The sequence below is a fragment of the Lissotriton helveticus genome, chromosome 1_1 (assembly GCF_964261635.1).
Source record: "Lissotriton helveticus chromosome 1_1, aLisHel1.1, whole genome shotgun sequence".
Lineage (NCBI taxonomy): Eukaryota > Metazoa > Chordata > Amphibia > Caudata > Salamandridae > Lissotriton > Lissotriton helveticus.
The window spans coordinates 280,389,294-280,407,526 of NC_136057.1; the positions used below are offsets into that span (position 1 = coordinate 280,389,294).

At 45.8% G+C, this 18,233-nt stretch overlaps 1 protein-coding gene across 3 annotated transcripts in view; it reads right to left on the minus strand.

The window, feature by feature from the left end:
* DENND2A (DENN domain containing 2A) overlaps window positions 1-18,233 on the minus strand; it is a 333,243-nt gene that overhangs the window by 250,141 nt on the left and 64,869 nt on the right. Inside the window, exon 1 of one of the 3 annotated variants that reach the window (XM_078668188.1) lies at window positions 2,074-2,107. The exons of 1 other annotated variant lie outside the window; for it this stretch is intronic. The gene's annotated coding sequence lies outside the window, so the exon portion shown is untranslated. Of the gene's footprint in view, window positions 1-2,073; window positions 2,108-18,233 lie in introns of those variants that run through there. One more of the 3 variants, XM_078668186.1, reaches the window with a different exon arrangement.

Sequence of the window (18,233 nt, forward strand, 5' to 3'; positions counted from 1 at the left end):
ACCCCCCCAGGCCCTCATTAAGGTTTTGGACGTTATCCGTCCGGTCATCCTGGACGTCCTTAATGCGTCCATCACCTCTAACACTGTCCCGCCCTCCTGGAAGTGTGCGATGGTCAAAGCTTTGCTGAAAAAGCCCTCTTTAGACCAGAACAACCTAGCCAACTTTCGACCCATCTCGTTGCTTCCATGGATGAGCAAGTTACTTGAGAGGCACGTCAACAACATCTTAGTCGACTACTTCGAATCGAACGGCCTTCTCCGTGCCTCCCAGACAGGGTTCCGTCCTCTGCACGGAACCGAAACTGCTCTCCTGGCGGTAACAGAGGAAGCTAAAGCCGTGTTGGACCAGGGAGGTAAGGCTGCCATCATCCTACTCGATCTCAGCGCCGCGTTCGACACGGTCAACCACTCCACTCTATTACACCGACTGAGTGGTTTGGGCGTGTCGGGCGCGGCCCTGGAATGGCTTACCTCCTTCCTGGATAATAGATTCTTCCAGGTGTTTGAGGATGAGTCAGTTTCCCCTAAACACCCTCTTAGCTGTGGAGTGCCCCAGGGCTCTTCCCTGAGCCCTACCCTTTTTAACGCCTATATGGAGCCTCTAGAGAGGATTGTTCTTCCCTTTGGGGTGCGTATCGTCACCTACGCAGATGATACCCAACTGGTGGTCTCTCTTGACCACTCCGCAGGATCATCCTCCACCTTGGGCCCTTGTCTAGAGGCTGTTGCCAGATGGATGCATTCCTCTCACCTCAAACTAAATGGAGAGAAAACAGACATCATGCTGTTGGGCAACTCCCCTCCATCCGCCCTAACTTCCATCTGGCCCCCAGCCCTCGGTCCGCCTCCCCCCCCAAACCCCAGATTAAGAGCCTGGGAGTCTGGCTGGACAAGGCGCTTGATTTTTCAGCCCAAGCTACAAAAACTGCCTCCACGTGCATTGGGTTGTTGAAATTGCTTCGTAGGGTGCTTCCCCTTCTCCCTTTCCAGGCCAGGAGGACCATGGTTCAAGCCCTGGTCCTTTCTCGCCTGGATTATGAGAATGCCCTTTACATGGGAGCCTCAGCAGCAGTGACACACAGGCTTCAGGTCACACAAAACTGTGCTACCCGCTTACTGTACAACATTCCTCGTTGGCAATCAGCCAAGAAGGCTCTTAAAGAGCTTCATTGGCTCCCAGTTGCGGCAAGAATACAGTTTAAGGCCATGTGCATTGTGCACAAAGCTTTTCACCGCACTGGCCCAGCAATTCTACACTCTATAGCCACACCTTATCTACCGTCCAGAGTTCTACGCTCCAGCTCTCTGCAGCTGGTAACCACCACAAAAATTAACAAAGCTCGCTGGGGTGGCCGATCCTTCTCTTTTACTGCGGCTAGGTTCTGGAACTCCCTCCCCTTGGCCCTTCGAGAAATTAACAACCTTTTGCCCTTTAGAAAGGCCTTAAAACGTACCTGTTTGCAAAGTCGTGCTAAGCCTCCACGAACTCGCCACCTGTTAAAGGCCAATCTATAATGAACAGCACCGGGCACGTCTACAGAATAGCACTATGTCAATGTGTAAGGAAAACACATGGTCCATCTATCTATACAACACAACAAACAGGGCAATCTGCGAGGTTTAACAGAGGACACACCTCCACTGAATAACAAAGGGCCCGTCTATATACAAAAGGGCCATGCTTAAGGAACAGCACAGGCCCATGTCTACAAAACAGCAAAGAGTCTATTTTTACAGAATGACAGTATACGTGTGCACCTTATATCATCACAGCCAGGGTCATCTTAAGGATTTTTGAGGTCTCAGGCAAGACATATTAGGGGGCTCTGTCGGAAACAAATTTGAATTTTACTACCCATTTCTTGCTAACTCAAGCCCAAATAATGCTGAACTACTAAACGATATGTTAAACTTTGACACGGTCATAACAAGTTTAAATATATGTTGCTCAGGACCTCAAAATCACTAATATGAGACAGGGCAGAAAGTAGACAAAAGTCAGACAAAAGGTAGAAAGGGAGAGAGAGGTTTAGAGAGGAAAATGGGATTGGTGGATAAAATCGACAGAGATACCTCTTTCCCGCAGGGCCCCTTTGTACTGCGGGGGCCCTGGGCAACCGCCCACACGTTTTAAAACGTCTCTTGGCGTAGCGTAGGGCTGGAGCCCTGTCTTCCCTGACGCCAGCGTCGGCGTGATGAGCTCACCATGACGTGACGGTTTCATCGGTCATCGTGTGACGTCGGCTGGAGGATTTGTTTCTCTTGTCAACGGTCTTTGTGAACTGGCAGTCTCAGCCCAGCGGCACAAGTGACGGGTCCCTTCCATGGACGGTTCTCCGGGAGAACGGGTCAGGCAGACGGTAAGCTTCTTCGGTCTGCATTGCTCGCCGGGTTCCTGCTTAATCCAACCAGAGGACCAACAAGTGTGTGCGGAATGCGCTATACATAAAACGGGCGGACTCCCTCTTCAAACCAGTGACGACCGTTACAGTGACGAGCACTAAAATCATGCCTGCGATTTTCCTGGTGTATTCTCACGGCGGTTCACCATGTGTGCTGAGGGGAAGCAGCAGAAGAGCACTAAGAAAGCGAACTGTTATAACAAACCCGATATGGCAACTGCAGCTCTCTCTGCTCTGGGCCCTCACCCAGTCTCATTCAACTCAGCACTTAGAAGCCTTCTGGGTATACGCGCTTTAGAAATACTACAATGTTTGTTTTCCTTCGACACAGCACAAGTTCAGTAAGGAAGGGCAGCACCAATGCAAGTTTCTCCTAAAATGCACACAGTGAATATGCTGTGCAGTATATAACTGAGACTGCTTCACTCTTATGTACACACAAAGCGGGTATTGGCAGAATTGGCAATAGCAGGGCAAGCTTTCTTCGCAGCAGTGCATTTTTCCTCAGACACATTGTAGGAAGCCGGCTCTTTATAGAATATACCAAGATTAGGTCTATGAAGCAAAGCTCCTGGGAATTCCCATATGAGTGGACAAACTTGCTCTAGCAATATCAAGGTGCTCTTCTACTGGGTAGTGTGATTGAGCAGCCTTAGGCTTATCAGAGTAGAGTGATAGACATCGGCAAATACACACAATAGTCAATAAATGATGCACACGGCTCAATAATGAGATCCACACCAATTTATAAAAACAACACGTATCTTTATATATGTTTAGGCATCAGAATCAATCCAATCAGGTAAGTATATTTTGCACGAGAAACACTTTTGCCTTTCAACAGTGTATTTTTCAGAAGATGCAGCGTTATCCTATGGGAGGAAAAAAAGTATGCCATTAAGGGACAGTACAGCGACTTACACAACCAATCTCCGGATCTCCAGGATGTAAGGCGAGTATGAGGCAAGGTCAGAGGCAGCACCAACAGGTCACCTCCAGTGGCACGAGGGTGGCCAGGTGCAGAGGAGCTAAACAGTGTCAAATGCCCACTGTTAGTTAATTGAGATTGGTCTGTGGTAAAAGAGGATGTAGGTTTGATTGGGAGGCCAGTCGGGCTGAACCAACCAGTGGGTTTATGTCTTGCGGTGCTAGGGGATGCGGGCTGAACCAACCAGTGGGTTCAAGTCTTGCAGTGCTAGGGGATGTGGGGACATCGATGGTCCTCTTCTCCTCTGGCCAGGGCAGCCTGGTGCAGAGGGTCTTTGAGGTGTCTGGTTTTTTCGTCTGGGAGCACTTGTGGTTAAAGCGGGCCTGCACACAGAGACTGCAGGCGGATTTGGAAAGTTCACGAGTGGTGACACCAATGTGGACTCTCTTTAGGGCTTGGGGACCACGCTGACACAGTTGGCCCACTTAGACTCAGGCTGGGGGGGGTGGTGCAGTGGTGTTTGGTGGTGTGCGGTTTTATCGTGTCTCAAGTCCTCACTGTGCTTCTTGGGGTGCCTGCAGCTATGATACTCCACGAGAGTTCCTCGAATCTTTATTGAAGACAGGCAGTCCTCCCAGGCTTTGGCAGCACAGCAGCTTGCAGAACGAGTCAACTATGGTGAAATTCGATGGGGAACAGCATACAGGCCGGCAGTTGCTATTCTTCAGTCTGCTTTCGCAGCTCTTCAGTGTCCTTCTACGTAGGTCGTCAGGATCTTATTTCCCTTGCTCACTTTGCCACTGGATTCAAGCAAGCCGGGCTGAAGACGGCTGAAATGCCAGAAATCTTTCCTCGGAAGCTTGTTTACGGTCCAGGGAAGGCTTGGCAGTTCGGGCTGGACTGTTCCCATGAGGCACAGGGTCAGACTGATTTGCATATGGCCATGTCTGAACTGGGGTGGCAGAGTGGGCAAAAGAACGGTGATGGATTAAACCCAGATCTGTTGACTGGGTGTGAGTGTTTGATTGGTTCAAATGCTCCGTCCATCACCACCCCCTTTTGTACCAATTTGTTCGCCATAAGTTGGCAGGGTATGCTCAGACGTGAGTCCCTTGCTCACTTTGCCACTGGATTCAAGCAAGTGGCAGACGGCTGAAATGCCAGAAACTGGTCCACGGAAGCTTGTTTCCGGTCCAGGGAAGGAATGGCTTGGCAGTTCGGGCTGAACTGTTCCCATGAGGCACAGGGTCAGACTGATTTGCATATGGCCATGTCTGAACTGGGGTGGCAGAGTGGGCAAAAGAACGGTGATGGATTAAACCCAGATCTGTTGACTGGGTGTGAGTGTTTGATTGGTTCAAATGCTCCGTCCATCACCACCCCCTTTTGTACCAATTTGTTCGCCATAAGTTGGCAGGGTATGCTCAGACGTGAGTCCCTTGCTCACTTTGCCACTGGATTCAAGCAAGTGGCAGACGGCTGAAATGCCAGAAACTGGTCCACGGAAGCTTGTTTCCGGTCCAGGGAAGGAATGGCTTGGCAGTTCGGGCTGAACTGTTCCCATGAGGCACAGGGTCAGACTGATTTGCATATGGCCATGTCTGAACTGGGGTGGCAGAGTGGGCTAAAGAACGGTGATGGATTAAACCCAGATCTGTTGACTGGGTGTGAGTGTGTGATTGGTTCAGATGCTCCGTCCATCACCACCCCCTTTTGTACCGATCCAGGGTCTGGCATTGAAGTTGCTCTCTTCTTTTCTTAGCAACCGGTTTCAAGTGGTGGGGCTCGGCAACTTCTCCTCCAGAAAAAGGGAATTGACTTGTGGGGCTCCCCAGGGCTCTTCTCTGTCCCCCTCCTTTTCAATTTGTACCTCTGTCCCCTAATCCACTCTCTGAGAGAAAGCAAGATTGGAACGTACAACTATGCTGATGATCTTCAGGTGGTGTTCGACATCAATTCATCACCATCTTCAGTATCCAACTTTCAAGGCACCATGATCTTTATAAGTGATTGGATGAACGACAACCTACTCAAGTTGAACCTAGACAAAACTGAGCTGATTCTTACAGGTGGACCTTCCAACCCGTGTCACTCCAACTTTTGGCCATCCTCTTTGGGTAACTCCCCTGTGCCAGCCAGCTCCACCAAAAGTTTGGGCATAGTGATCGCTAATGACCGGTCACTGAACTCCCAGATTGGCTCAGTGTTTTCCGCTAGTTCCTTTCAACTGCTTAGAATAAGAAAGATCGGTAGATTCTTGTCCAGGAAAGGTCTGACCCTTGTTATCTTAGCTTTGGTTATCTCCGGATTGGACTATGCCAATTTGTTGCATGTTGGCATCCAGCTTACCAACTGAGACTCCTTCAGTTGGTTTAAAACCAAGCTGCCAGACTTATCTTTCACCTACCGAAGTGGCAATATATCAGACCGCTCATGAAGAATCTACACTGGCTTCCCGTGGCCAAGAGGAGTGCTTTTAAGCTGGGATGCACTATCTTCAAAACCCTTTACGGCAATAGTTCAACCTTCATCTCTTCCAGAATCCAACGCTATATCCCCTCTCGAGACCTGCGATCTTCCCACTTAAACCTGTTAGTGACGCCCTCTTTCAAACGCAAGCAGCATGGCTGCTCTAGATTCACCTTCTTGGTCCCACAGTTTTGAAACTCCCTTCCTGTGGAGTTGAGGTCGGTGACCTCCTATGCCCGGTTCAGAAAACTGCTTAAGACACAGCTGTTTACTCAAGCATATGGTGACCTAATCTAGTTTCCTGTTGCTCTTCTCTCCTCTCCGCCCTTAGCGCCATGAAACCGTCTGGTGAACGTGTGCTCTATAAGTGACTATAACATAACAACCCATGGAGAACCTCTGAAGAGTACCCCTTCATTGGTGGTAAGGGTGCTTTCTCACATCGGGATGGTGCACTGATTATGTAAGTCAAGAGAACAGCAGGCCTTTAAATTGTCCACTGGGAAACCACTCCTGTTACACACGTGGGAGGACAGTCTCATTTTTATTGATTTTGGTTGTCTTCTATAGAATCCATTAAGTGTTCTATGCGCCTTTTATAACCTGTAATTACACCACCTTCAAATCCAGGCTGCAGCAACCGGACCACTCACACCAAAGGGTGCTGTTTAGATTACCCCAGAGCACCAACATGAATGCTCTCAGTAAAGCACTGCGCTGTAACGTAGTGGCGCAGTGAGTAAGGGACCCACGTCTGGGCATACCCTTCACACATAGGGTGAATAGCAAAACACACAAGATGATGGACGGAATGTTGCAACAAAGACCTACAAAAATAAATAAAATAATAAACTACGGTCTTATCCCATCATCAATGGGTGGACGTGAACTACAGGTACCACTACCTCTATTGTGTTTCTGTGGAATCCATTTTGATTCAGTTCCATCCCGATATCCTTTTGAAGCCTGCAATGGCCCCTAACAAAGCAGCGATGATCACAAGCGTATGTCACTAGCGCCTCACAGGAGGCTGCACTTCAGTGTTCATCATGTTAAATCTGGAAGAGCTTTCAATCAGTCAATCAATCAGGGTAGGTAAAGCGCAACTACTCACCCGTGTGGGTCTCAAGGTGCTGGAGGGGGTGCGGGTCAGTTGCCTGCTGGATGTCACGGGGTTGCAGCTGCAGTTTGTAGGGGCCCTGGTATGACTCAGGGGTTCGAGATCACTCCGTAATGACTCACCTTCCTAACAAGTCGCCATAGGTTCAGGGGTGTATGGTGTTGCCCATTTACGTGGCACAAAAATACCACTTGGTGACCGTGCAACTACTTTAGCAGAGCTATGGAGGTAGATCTGCTGTGCTGTTTCTCTAAAATGTATCAAGTGATTAAAAAATGCACACTTATCACACTTTAAGCAATACTCCGAGGAGTTTACCCCAGCCAGTTGAAAAAATACGCCTATAAAATGTATGCTTTTGAAAATATGGGCTCGGATTTGTTTTACTCTCACAATGACCCTCCTTGTTTGAGTGTTCAAGGGTGAAAATCGAAAACTTCCCTCCACTCTTTTCTTCCTTTTTATGAAAAGTTTTTCTGAGAAAAGCCTCAACCTTCTCCCACACTCTGGTTTCAAAACTTAAGTAAATAAGAGCTCTAAATATGCCACGTGGGTGCAGCTTCCAAAATCTTGCGCCTAGCACAGTGAATGTCCTGCCACCGGATGTTGAGTTATGAAACAAAAGGACTCCAAACAGTCCAGGAATTAGCATGATGACGGTCGTGGGGTAAACAAAGTTGAGCTTTATAAGTGAAATGCTCTGTGGGGAGTGCACATAGATTTTAGTCTACCTTTGTGACTAGGGACCCACTTAACTATAGCCAACCAGTGCTGTAATGCACTATGTAGAATGTGCAGGAAATTAACCAAAGGCCAAGATGCAGGCCAATACCCCAAGCCCACCAGTATCACCTTCAAGATCTAGGCTTTATTCCCTATTGTACCTTTGCCTCAAATCTGAAAGGCCTCATAACATTTCACATTCAACCCCTGCCTCACACCACATATGTGAATACTGTGTGCTCTATAGTACTGTACCTCCCCGCTGGGATGCCAATCATACTCCACTGTGGTGCCCCCACTTCATTCCCTATTGCAGGTCTACCTCCAAGATAAGAGGCCTAGCATCATTTATAGATCCTCTGCCTCCCAGCTGAGAGGCCATGCTTCATAGCGTTTTACAACGCTATCTGCCAGCTTAGAGGCCCAGCAGCGCCCATGCGTCCCAGGCGAGAGGCCTGCACCTCTACTGCCCAGTGTCCTGGCTTCAAAGCTCAGCTTTGCTCTGTTGAAGTGCTCATCCGTGGGAGGGGGCGCCCGGGAATCTGCAAGTCTGAGCTTAGATCAGTTAAACGCATTACGGGTCTGCTCGCCTATCGTCTCAGAAATACGAGCCGCTGCTCCCCCGCCATGGAATCTGCTCTCCGTGGCCAGCTGCTGTGCGCGGGGGCCGAGAAAAGCCATCAATCCCGCCCGCGGAGGAGACGGGGCAGCGCGTGGCAAGGATCACCTGAAGGGGCGGACAATAGCTGCGCCCCCGGGGGGCGAGGGCGGGATCCGACCTGCAGCAGAGCGCGCATCTGTGAGTGGGCGCACCGAGGCCCGGCAGTAGCAGCACTGCTCCAGGGGATGCTGCAAGAGGCCTGACGGCTGTGCTGCATACCTCAAATCCGACACTGCTGTGGAGGCGGCAGAAGCAGCCTAGGAGAGGTAGGGTGCGTCTCAGCCACTTCACGCGACCTCCTTCCGGATATAAACAATATACGGGCAAATAAAAACGTTTGGCCAATCGGCGCAGTCTATGGTGGTGTGAGCAGTACTGGTACACCCGGTGCCAAGCCTGTTATTGAAGAGAAGGCCTGGCCCCAGTGGTACCGGTGCACTTGTACTGTTCTCATTTATCAGTTCTGTTCCTATTGTGAAGCGCTCCGACACCTTCGGGTAAAGTCAGCGCTATATAAAAACGCATAAATAAATACCGGTAAGGTATGGCATCTCCATCAGAACCAAGACCAGGGTTGACACCTGTTCACCATACTCACCCAAAATTGGTGCCCCATTAGCACCGCCAAGGCTCAATGTCCTGATACTTCTAGCTCTCAGCACTGCTGGCATGAGGGGTATCTAGGCTACCTAATGTCAGCTCTCCTCACCCACCAATTCCATAGTCAGTCCTCAGAACTGCGACATTTGCGGTTCTCAGGCCCATCCTTATCTCTAGGCCCATCTTCACCTATCTGCCACTGCCTGCTATCATTGACAGGTCTAAATATCCTAACAGATTTGAAGTAAGTGCCATCGCTTTTGGAAGAAACAAAATGTAGAAGCACGGTTTCCTGCATTCATTACTCAGTTCCAGAAGGACAGTATCAATGGAAACACTCTCTCCCTGCTCAGTCTCTCCGCCTCGGCAATGACTCATTCCACTTCCAAGATATCCAGATGCCTTTATAAAGTCAGGGAAGACTCTGGGTTACCATCACCCACTGAATCCGGTTTCTACAATAGGTTTAAAGCTTGTCAGAAAGAGCAGGGATTTTTGAAAGAGTGGAAATGGCACCAGTCATTGGCCCAACCAAGGAAGCAGAAGAAGGTGGGCTGCTGACTCCTTTCATTCCTCTGTACACTTCACCTGGAATGCCGCTGTGCAGCTGATAAGTCTGACACAGCTGCCACCACGGTTTTACCTGCAGGACTAGGGGAAACAGTCCCACGCGCCTTTAGTGGATTACTATGTCGCCAAACCAGATTCCTCAGCTGCAAAAGAATATGCTTTTTAAAAGGTGCCACAGAAAATCCAGGCTTTTTGTGGACCTGCCATAGAGTTAAAAGCGGTCTATAAGGCTTCCAGAGGGTTGAGGTAACTGCATTAGCATAGAAAATGTTTAAGTGTCCGCGTAAGAATGCCCAACATGGCACGAGAGGGTGCAAGCCAGGCTTGTAAAGGTTTTGGAGAAACAACTTTTAGCTGGACTGGCACTCGGGGAGTGTATAAGCTCTCTTCCTGGCAATATTGAAGTCAGGAAGGCCAAACATTTCAAGGACCCCTTAGTGGCCACTTTACAAGAAGCATTGAGAACTTGTCAGTTTCTCTACAGTAAATAATTTTCAGCATCACAATTGTGAGTTAAGTGTGAGACCATTTACCCTATTCACAGATGACAAGAGCCAAAAGAATCACATCAGACAGTACCAAAATTGACATTACTTTGGAAGAAATGGCCACAAGATTTTTGAACAGGGGATATCCGAGTGAAGTTCTAGAGATTGCAAAAACAAGGGTTAAATCGATCGAAAGAAGAGAACTCTTAAAATCCACATCCAAGCAACCAGAAGCTCGCATAGTAGCAGTATCTAAGTATTCCACACAAAGCCAAAACTTCAAAAAAATAATCACCAAACATTGGAGGATGCTTAAACTAGAACCAGACTTTCAGAAATCATTTGAACAAATCCCTATATTTGCACACACCAGAGCCCAAAATTTGGGAGAAATCTTGAAAAGTCGTCCACAAAAAATCAAAGAATTCAAGGGTACGAAACCATGTCTAAACTGTGGGAACTGTAACAGCATTATAAAAGGAAACAAAATAAATCATCCCATGAAAGGACATGAGATCAAACTGAGGGTGAACGCAACATGCGAAACGAAAAACGTAATCTACTGAAATGTCCCTGTAAAACCGAAAGGAGCATCAAGACGAGGCTAACAGAACATAAATCAAATATTCGGATGAAAAACACTAAGTCAACAGTGGCCTCACACTTCATGGAGGCACAACACAACATATCACAATTGAAGTACTTGATATTGGAGATTGTAGAAAAGCGTGAAGGAAGGGACAACACCAAAGTCATGCTGCAACGAGAACATTTTTGGATTCATAAATTAAGTACCCAGAGCCCAGCTGGGCTAAATGAGCGCATGGAACTGTCATGTTATCTGTAATGGACTTTAAAGTATTACTCCACCTTGCTCTGAGAAAAGGAAACCTGTGTAGTAGCAACGTTACATCATGAGTATTTATACATAACCATTTCATCACTAGGTTACTTTTTTCAAATACACGCAGCGGACTAACCGATAGCTCACTTGATAGGAGCGGGAGGTTCCACTTATAGTAACGGAGGGGTTCAATCCCCGAGTGGGGAGTTGACATTTCTTTATTTTTATTTTTATTTTCACTTTTATTTTTAACCTTAAGTTTGCACTACTATATTCACATTAGCATTAAGCACTCGATATTATTTTAGCTGGTAGCGGAGGATAACATCATAGAGTTATACATGTTTGTACGAAGGGTCACGTGAACGGACCACCGTCCTATGACGGCTCTTGTAGTTGACATAAGGGGTGAGCAATCCCACGGGAGGTTGTTGATCGACAGGAGAATGTCCGGAAGATAGGAAACCAGGAACTGCAGAAACGCCGCACACAGCGTTTTCAGGTTAGTTGCGACAGAGAAAGACAGTAAGGGTGATGTAATAAGGATAAGAAAGGAACACAACGCTGGCCCAGCATATTTGACTATAGCTATAGCTTTGTTTTTTCACAGCATTCTTGAACATCCCATAGGCGACACGTAAGTGAGACACAGCCATGAGAACATACGTTTTTAAAGACACATGCTGTAAAGGTTTATAGGGTGATTTTGATTAAAGACACACATGTGGATTTTTAAGTGGACGCACATGCACACATACTCATGTATGTTACCTTTTGATTGTAGATATGATTCCCTGATGAATGGCGGTAATGACACGCCCGAAATGCATTGGATTTGAAAAGTAATTGTGTCGCTGATGGAAATATGAGGAAATATTTTCAAGCAGTTAAAATGGAATAAGAAAAGTGTACTGAAAATAAAAATACGAAATTACATAAGGAACTATTGTACGGAATCTTCTTTGACAAAAGAGGAGAACAAGGAGTGCCCATAGGGATGTCTTCAGTGGTCCACTAAAGACACAGTTCACTATTGTTTGCAGGCGCCCAGGGACGTTGGCCGCCACCTACGGGGCACCCACAACTGAATAAAGTCCACACTAGAATCACTGCTGTGCACCATTCCCCAAATTCAATAGCCAAACCAGATTCCTCAGCTGCAAAAGAATATGCTTTTTAAAAGGTGCCACAGAAAATCCAGGCTTTTTGTGGACCTGCCATAGAGTTAAAAGCGGTCAATAAGGCTTCCAGAGGGTTGAGGTAACTGCATTAGCATAGAAAATGTTTAAGTGTCCGCGTAACAATGCCCAACATGGCACGAGAGGGTGCAAGCCAGGCTTGTAAAGGTTTTGGAGAAACAACTTTTAGCTGGACTGGCACTCGGGGAGTGTATAAGCTCTCTTCCTGGCAATATTGAAGTCAGGAAGGCCAAACATTTCAAGGACCCCTTAGTGCCACTTTACAAGAAGCATTGAGAACTTGTCCGTTTCTCTACAGTAAATAATTTTCAGCATCACAATTGTGAGTTAAGTGGGAGACCAACAGCAACAGCCAAAGAACTGATCCAAACAACCAGCCCCACACACGACAGCCTTAGTAATTTTGGACAATTATTACTTCTCAAGGTATTCTTCTAACATTGTGAACTCCACCACTCAGTGAGCAGAACATTAATTTCAACTTTTGAGCATCAATCAAATAACTTTTAAAGAAAGTTTGAGTGGACCATGCACATCTCCCACAAGGCAAACACCACTTGGCACTAATGCAGAGCATTGTAAATAGAAAGAATGCTTCTGCTTGAAGTAGAATTTCTGCTCATTAGAGGCATCATAACAGTCTTTCACGTTGCTTTTCAAGTATTAAGGACTCAAAGTTTCACAGAATCAAACTAACACAAAAAAATCACTAGTCCCCCTTTCAGCTCACATCACCTTCACATATCCTGCAACATGATAGTAACAGCAGGTACTTCACCATATCTGGTAAGATCAAGTCTATGGGTAGCTATGCAACAGTGGAACTCTCAAAAGGTCCAATGTAAATCAAGGCAAGAAATTGAAGAGAAGGCACCAAACCTTCCCTCGATACTTTCCTAGGATCTTCAACTCCTTACCCGCCTTGATCCAGCAAGTACCCTCACTTCTCTGCCCGAAGACCCTCCACTTCAAGCAGCCATTCTCATTCAAGTGTAATCTTCCATTGATGAAGTACATCTGTTTATCTCCCTTGACCTCCATTCATCCATTCCTTCACCCCCTTTCATGGACTCTACACCATTTGCTCCTACTTTCTACAGCATACATTGCTCCGTAGCTAGGGCCACACTACATAAATCCACAGATTTAATTTTGACCTTAAATGTCTGCTGTTTACTTAACTTTTAACACCATATGCATTGTGCTGCTGCGATCCCTAACCATCCACATTTCCAATTGGAGCGTTGCTGCAGACGACAGGAAGGCTTACTGCTGGTTGTGCCTCTTTAGGTCTAGCCTGACAGCTCATATGTGTTGCAGCTGTCTGCAACAAGTATTGTTACTGCTTGCTTCACTGGCTTCCTGGTAGGAAGCGGGTGATTTTCAAAGGACTCTGCATGGTCTATATGGCTCTTCATAACCAGGGACCGATGCCCATGAGGACCTTTTAACTGGTATATTCCAAAAAGACAGCTCAGATAAGCATCTATGAGGAAGGTGCTCATTCCCAGGTTTCGAAAGGAAAGATGGGGGTGGTCGCGCTTTTTCTGTGGCAGCAGCCAAAATATGGAACACTCAGCCTATCCATATTAGGAGTCTGAATTTCTATGCAGTGTTCCATACGCAGCGAAAAAAACAGTCTCTTTTCTCAACCATAATTGTGTCCTGGTATTCTCATCTTGACAGTTTACCGGGTTCTAGCGCTTCGACACCTATGGCTTAATCTGCTTTATATATCCAAATACAAATACCAACCATCGGATCTTGCTTCACCCAGGAGACTATTACTCTCTCGCCTCCTGATATTAGCTATTTGGTGCATTAATCCATCTTCCAGTAAGTGACTACATTGCAATTCACGAAGGACTTGGTGACATCTGAAAACTCCACTCAATCACACGATCATTGTTTTTCAGTATTCAGCGCATTCATGCATGCAACACATGAAAGCAGCATTTGTGAATGTCTGAGTGTTGAAGTATTGGCACATTAAAGCAACACTTATTGGCTATTCCAATACTCGTTTTTGGGATTAATATCGGGGAGGAGCCACCTAGTTCTGGGAGAGCAGAAAACCTAGCCTGGCAGCCCTATTCCTCCTTGATTGTCTTTGACAGCCATCTATGGTTCTGCTCTTGCCCCGCTCCTGTTGTGTTCTTTCTGCTGGACCATAATCTGCAGTGTTTGTGCAGTGTGTATTCAGGGCACGTTATTCAACTCATTCTTTGCCTAAATGCCTCCTTTCAAGGGACCTCTTTGTTGGCTTCTGTTCTGGGGAGCCCACAATGCCGCCTGCTGGGACGCCCACGATCCTGGAAGCTGGTGACCTACAATCCACGCATGCGATAAATCAACACGACCGCTCCTGTGTCTTCGGCTGTCCAACGCCAAAAGCAAATTTGGAAGGGTCTCTACAACAACACACTTAGATTTACAGCGAAAGCCAACAGTCACCAGAGTGCAAAAGAATCCCCTCGTTTCATAAAAAATAAAACGCACAACTATTTGGGGAGGTTTCTTTCGAAAAGCAAAACGCTGAGGAGTTTGAATTGGAAACGGTGGCTTTCTTCTCCGAGCTTTTCAGCAAAGCCAAGAACAGCAAATCTTTCAGAGGCGGCGACTGTGCACCTGGACAGCAACCATGGGCTTCTAGGGGCCAGCAGTGTGCAAATAAGGGGAGAGGACCCTGGACTATCAAAAACAGCAAGAGGTGGCGAGGAGCCCAGGGAACAACAATTGGCAAACGCATTGAGAGGAGCCCTGGGCTACAAAGAAATAGAAAAGGCAATTGTTTGCAGCGGAGGTTGGAGCTAACTGGATACGAGACATGGGCTAGAAATCAAGAGCAACAGGCAAATGACTGGAAAGCAGCTTTGGGCACAACAAAGGCATGGACTGTAAGGTGGTAAGGAGTTAGTCCACATAGACATGCATTCCAAAACTCTGGAGCGACTGGGGAACGAGGCAGCAATGCAGCAAGTCTGAGCAGAGCAAAGACATGCTCCAAATAGACATGTACCATTCAAAATTCCTACACCTGGCATCTTAGATGCCATATAACAGATGCAAGTCAAACTAACCTGAATCCTGTGGTTTAGGAAAAGCAACTGAAGTAAAAACATTCACCTTTTTGGCACAAACCACCAGATGAGAACCGAAATGGATAATATGCAGCAGACACAGGGCCATATGGGCATTTCTGCTGCCAAGGCCAGATGCTACTAAAGCTAGAAAGAAGAGCGAAAACCACAAGGTTGTATACGGATTCAATACAAGTCAGTTAAAAAGAGGCCACGGTTAAGACCATGACTGCATCAATTTGCAAATGTAATTAAAAGCTCAAGTATCATCCAGAGTAAAACTGGAAGAGCGGACCATAATGAAAAGATTTTTTAAATAGTGTCCAATGCTGAAGGTCAGCCAGTTTCTGAAACATTTAAAGTTTTAGTAGATAATGAACCAAGGGAGGCAAAAGGTTACAATTGATCACCCTAAGTGGTTAGGGACCGAAGAGCTCTCCTGATTACACAGTCAGCAATTCAAGCACTGCACCACATGCCCTCCTACAAAGCGGGAAAAAAACATAGTTTCTCTGAGCGGAGGTGCATGCGGACAGCTGCAGTGTTGCCCCTCTACCTGGGAGATTCATTCTCCATTCTAGACGTACGGGTTTCTTGACTGTCTCCAATTAATTTTATGAACACTTACGATCCATGGAACGTTTAATTTTATCTACAACTGTTTAAGCCGGGTACTTTGGCATACCTCTACCCATCTTAGTTAACTAACCGATCAATTCCTCTGCCAGTTTTGAATGATACAGCCACTATTGCAGGGCAATATAGCCCACTTACCCGCAAGTACAAACTAACTTGGGTCATGAAGTGGCAGGCAACAGTCTCGTTATTAACAATCGTGCAAAACACAAGCATATCAAAATACTGCACTTCTCTCCAACCGTCTTATCCTGATGAGGACCCTATAATTCACAATCGGTCGAAACGATGTAAACGTATTTTTGGGCAACTGTGCTGCACCTATAAATCATTGAGTTTTCTGTCTCAATATAAAGGACTTTCTGCTCTCTACGAAGAAACAGAACAGAGCCAGAAAAAAATTATGTATATACTTATATTATTCCCACTCAGATAATTCTGTGACATTCACTTGAGCACTTCTCTTCATGATGTATAATTTTAAAAATAGTGTTGTGGCTGATGCCCTTATGCTTTCTATCAATTCTTTGATTTTTAACAATGTGTAGTATGCAAATGTTATTCCCTGTCCCACTAGGAAGCAATGTCTAGTCTGAATATATATATATATATATATATATATATACATACATATACATATATATATATACACATACATATACATACATACATACATACATACAACATATATATATATATATATACATATATATATATATATATATATATATATATATATATATATATATTATGTATTTAGACACTTTCAGCAATCTTCCGGCGCTGAAAAGGAGAGCACACTGGTATCCTCGCAAAAGTGCTTTACTGCAGATCCCTCAACCCCCCCAACAGACGCATTTCGCCTCACGGCTTCATCAATGTCAGTTTACTGTGCAAAACAAACGGCCATTTCAACTCGTGAAGCCCCACGGGAACTACATTAACAGTGAAGACAGACTTCAATACCATTTGTAAATATCGTGGCCATCTTAAAACATGTTTTGTAGAACACAGAATTCATTAAAAATGCAGTTTGATAAAGTGCTGTGTGCAATTAAAATAACAAATTATTACAAATCAGGGGATGAAAAAATATATGAATATTATCAAATTCATTAAACAAGGCTTGCTATTATAATCACATGAATATTGATTTAATACTATTGGACCATTTGATTTCGGTAAATTCCAATGCATTCTTAATCAATAGTGTTCACTTTGTGTTCCTCCCCTGTAATACTATCTAGCCCTGAATGGGCTGGCGTCTCAGTATCTTTTCGAGAACAGTGTAATATCTCGATTCCTTATTCTACTCCTTGTGTCTCTGTTTAGACTCCATACTGGTGACAGTGTTCCTGATCAGTTCTAAATCGTTACCTAGCTGTCACTTGTTTGTTTAGAGTCCTCGGTGTTATCTAGGGATTCTTGATGTCACTCACTCTTCGTTACTGTGTTCCTATAGATGTACCCACATTTCTTCATCGTTATTCAACCCTATAGGGGCCTTGGTCTGGAGATCAATGATGTATTTTGATTCTAAAATGTTTAATGCTTTGACTATCTCCTCCCCTTTCCCTTCGATCCACCTGATCAAGGCAGTAGAAGGTCAGTAGGTCCTTGTTACTTTGATGATGTTGTTCACAGTGGCGCGCCACAGCGTATGTTTTCCTTGTTTGTTATAGCACGCATGTCTTCGAGTATTCGCTTCTTTGTAGGGTGAATAGTACTACCGATATATCGCACATGGGCACTCCAAACAGTATACCGTAAACTCTGAGTGACAGTTTAAGAGTCTTTTAATTTCTCTTATAGGTCTTGCATCATCTAGCCTCCCTCGATATGTCAGTACTTTTTTACTGTTTTTACAGGCCTTACAGCGAAGGCACGGATAAAAACCCTTGACATCAATTGCCTTGCGAGACTGTGGCATGGTGGAAAAGTGGCTGTGGACAAGATGATCTCCAAGGGATTGGCAGCATCTGTAGGTGATGGATGTTCTGGGAGATGTTTTCTTAGTACATTGTCAGTTTTCAAAATGTGCCAGTTTTTATTAAAAATGTGCACTACTTCTCCCGATTTGATATTAAAATCTGTTATTATGGCTGGTTCATCTTTTTTCACTGTAGATTTGACCACCAGTAGATCTTTTCTATCAACCTTCGCTACCTTTTCAGCAGCCTCCCTCAGAATATTATCAGAGTATCCTCTGATTTTAAACCTAGTGCTTGCCTCATCTTTAGCCCTTTGGTAATCTCCCGCCGCAGAGCAGTTACACTTCAGGCGAAGGAACTCACCAAAAGGAATGTTCCGCACTGGGCTTCTTGGATGGTGGCAAGCTGCATGTAACATGGCGTTACCCGCTGTGGGTTTCCTATACAGCCTGGTCTGTAAGATGTTCTCCACAAAGACTTCTAGATCAAGATAGTTAACAGAAGTCGCGCTGATGTTGTTGGTGAATCTTAGATTCCACTCATTGTCGTTCAGCGCGGCGACGTACTCCTCTGCCGAGGACC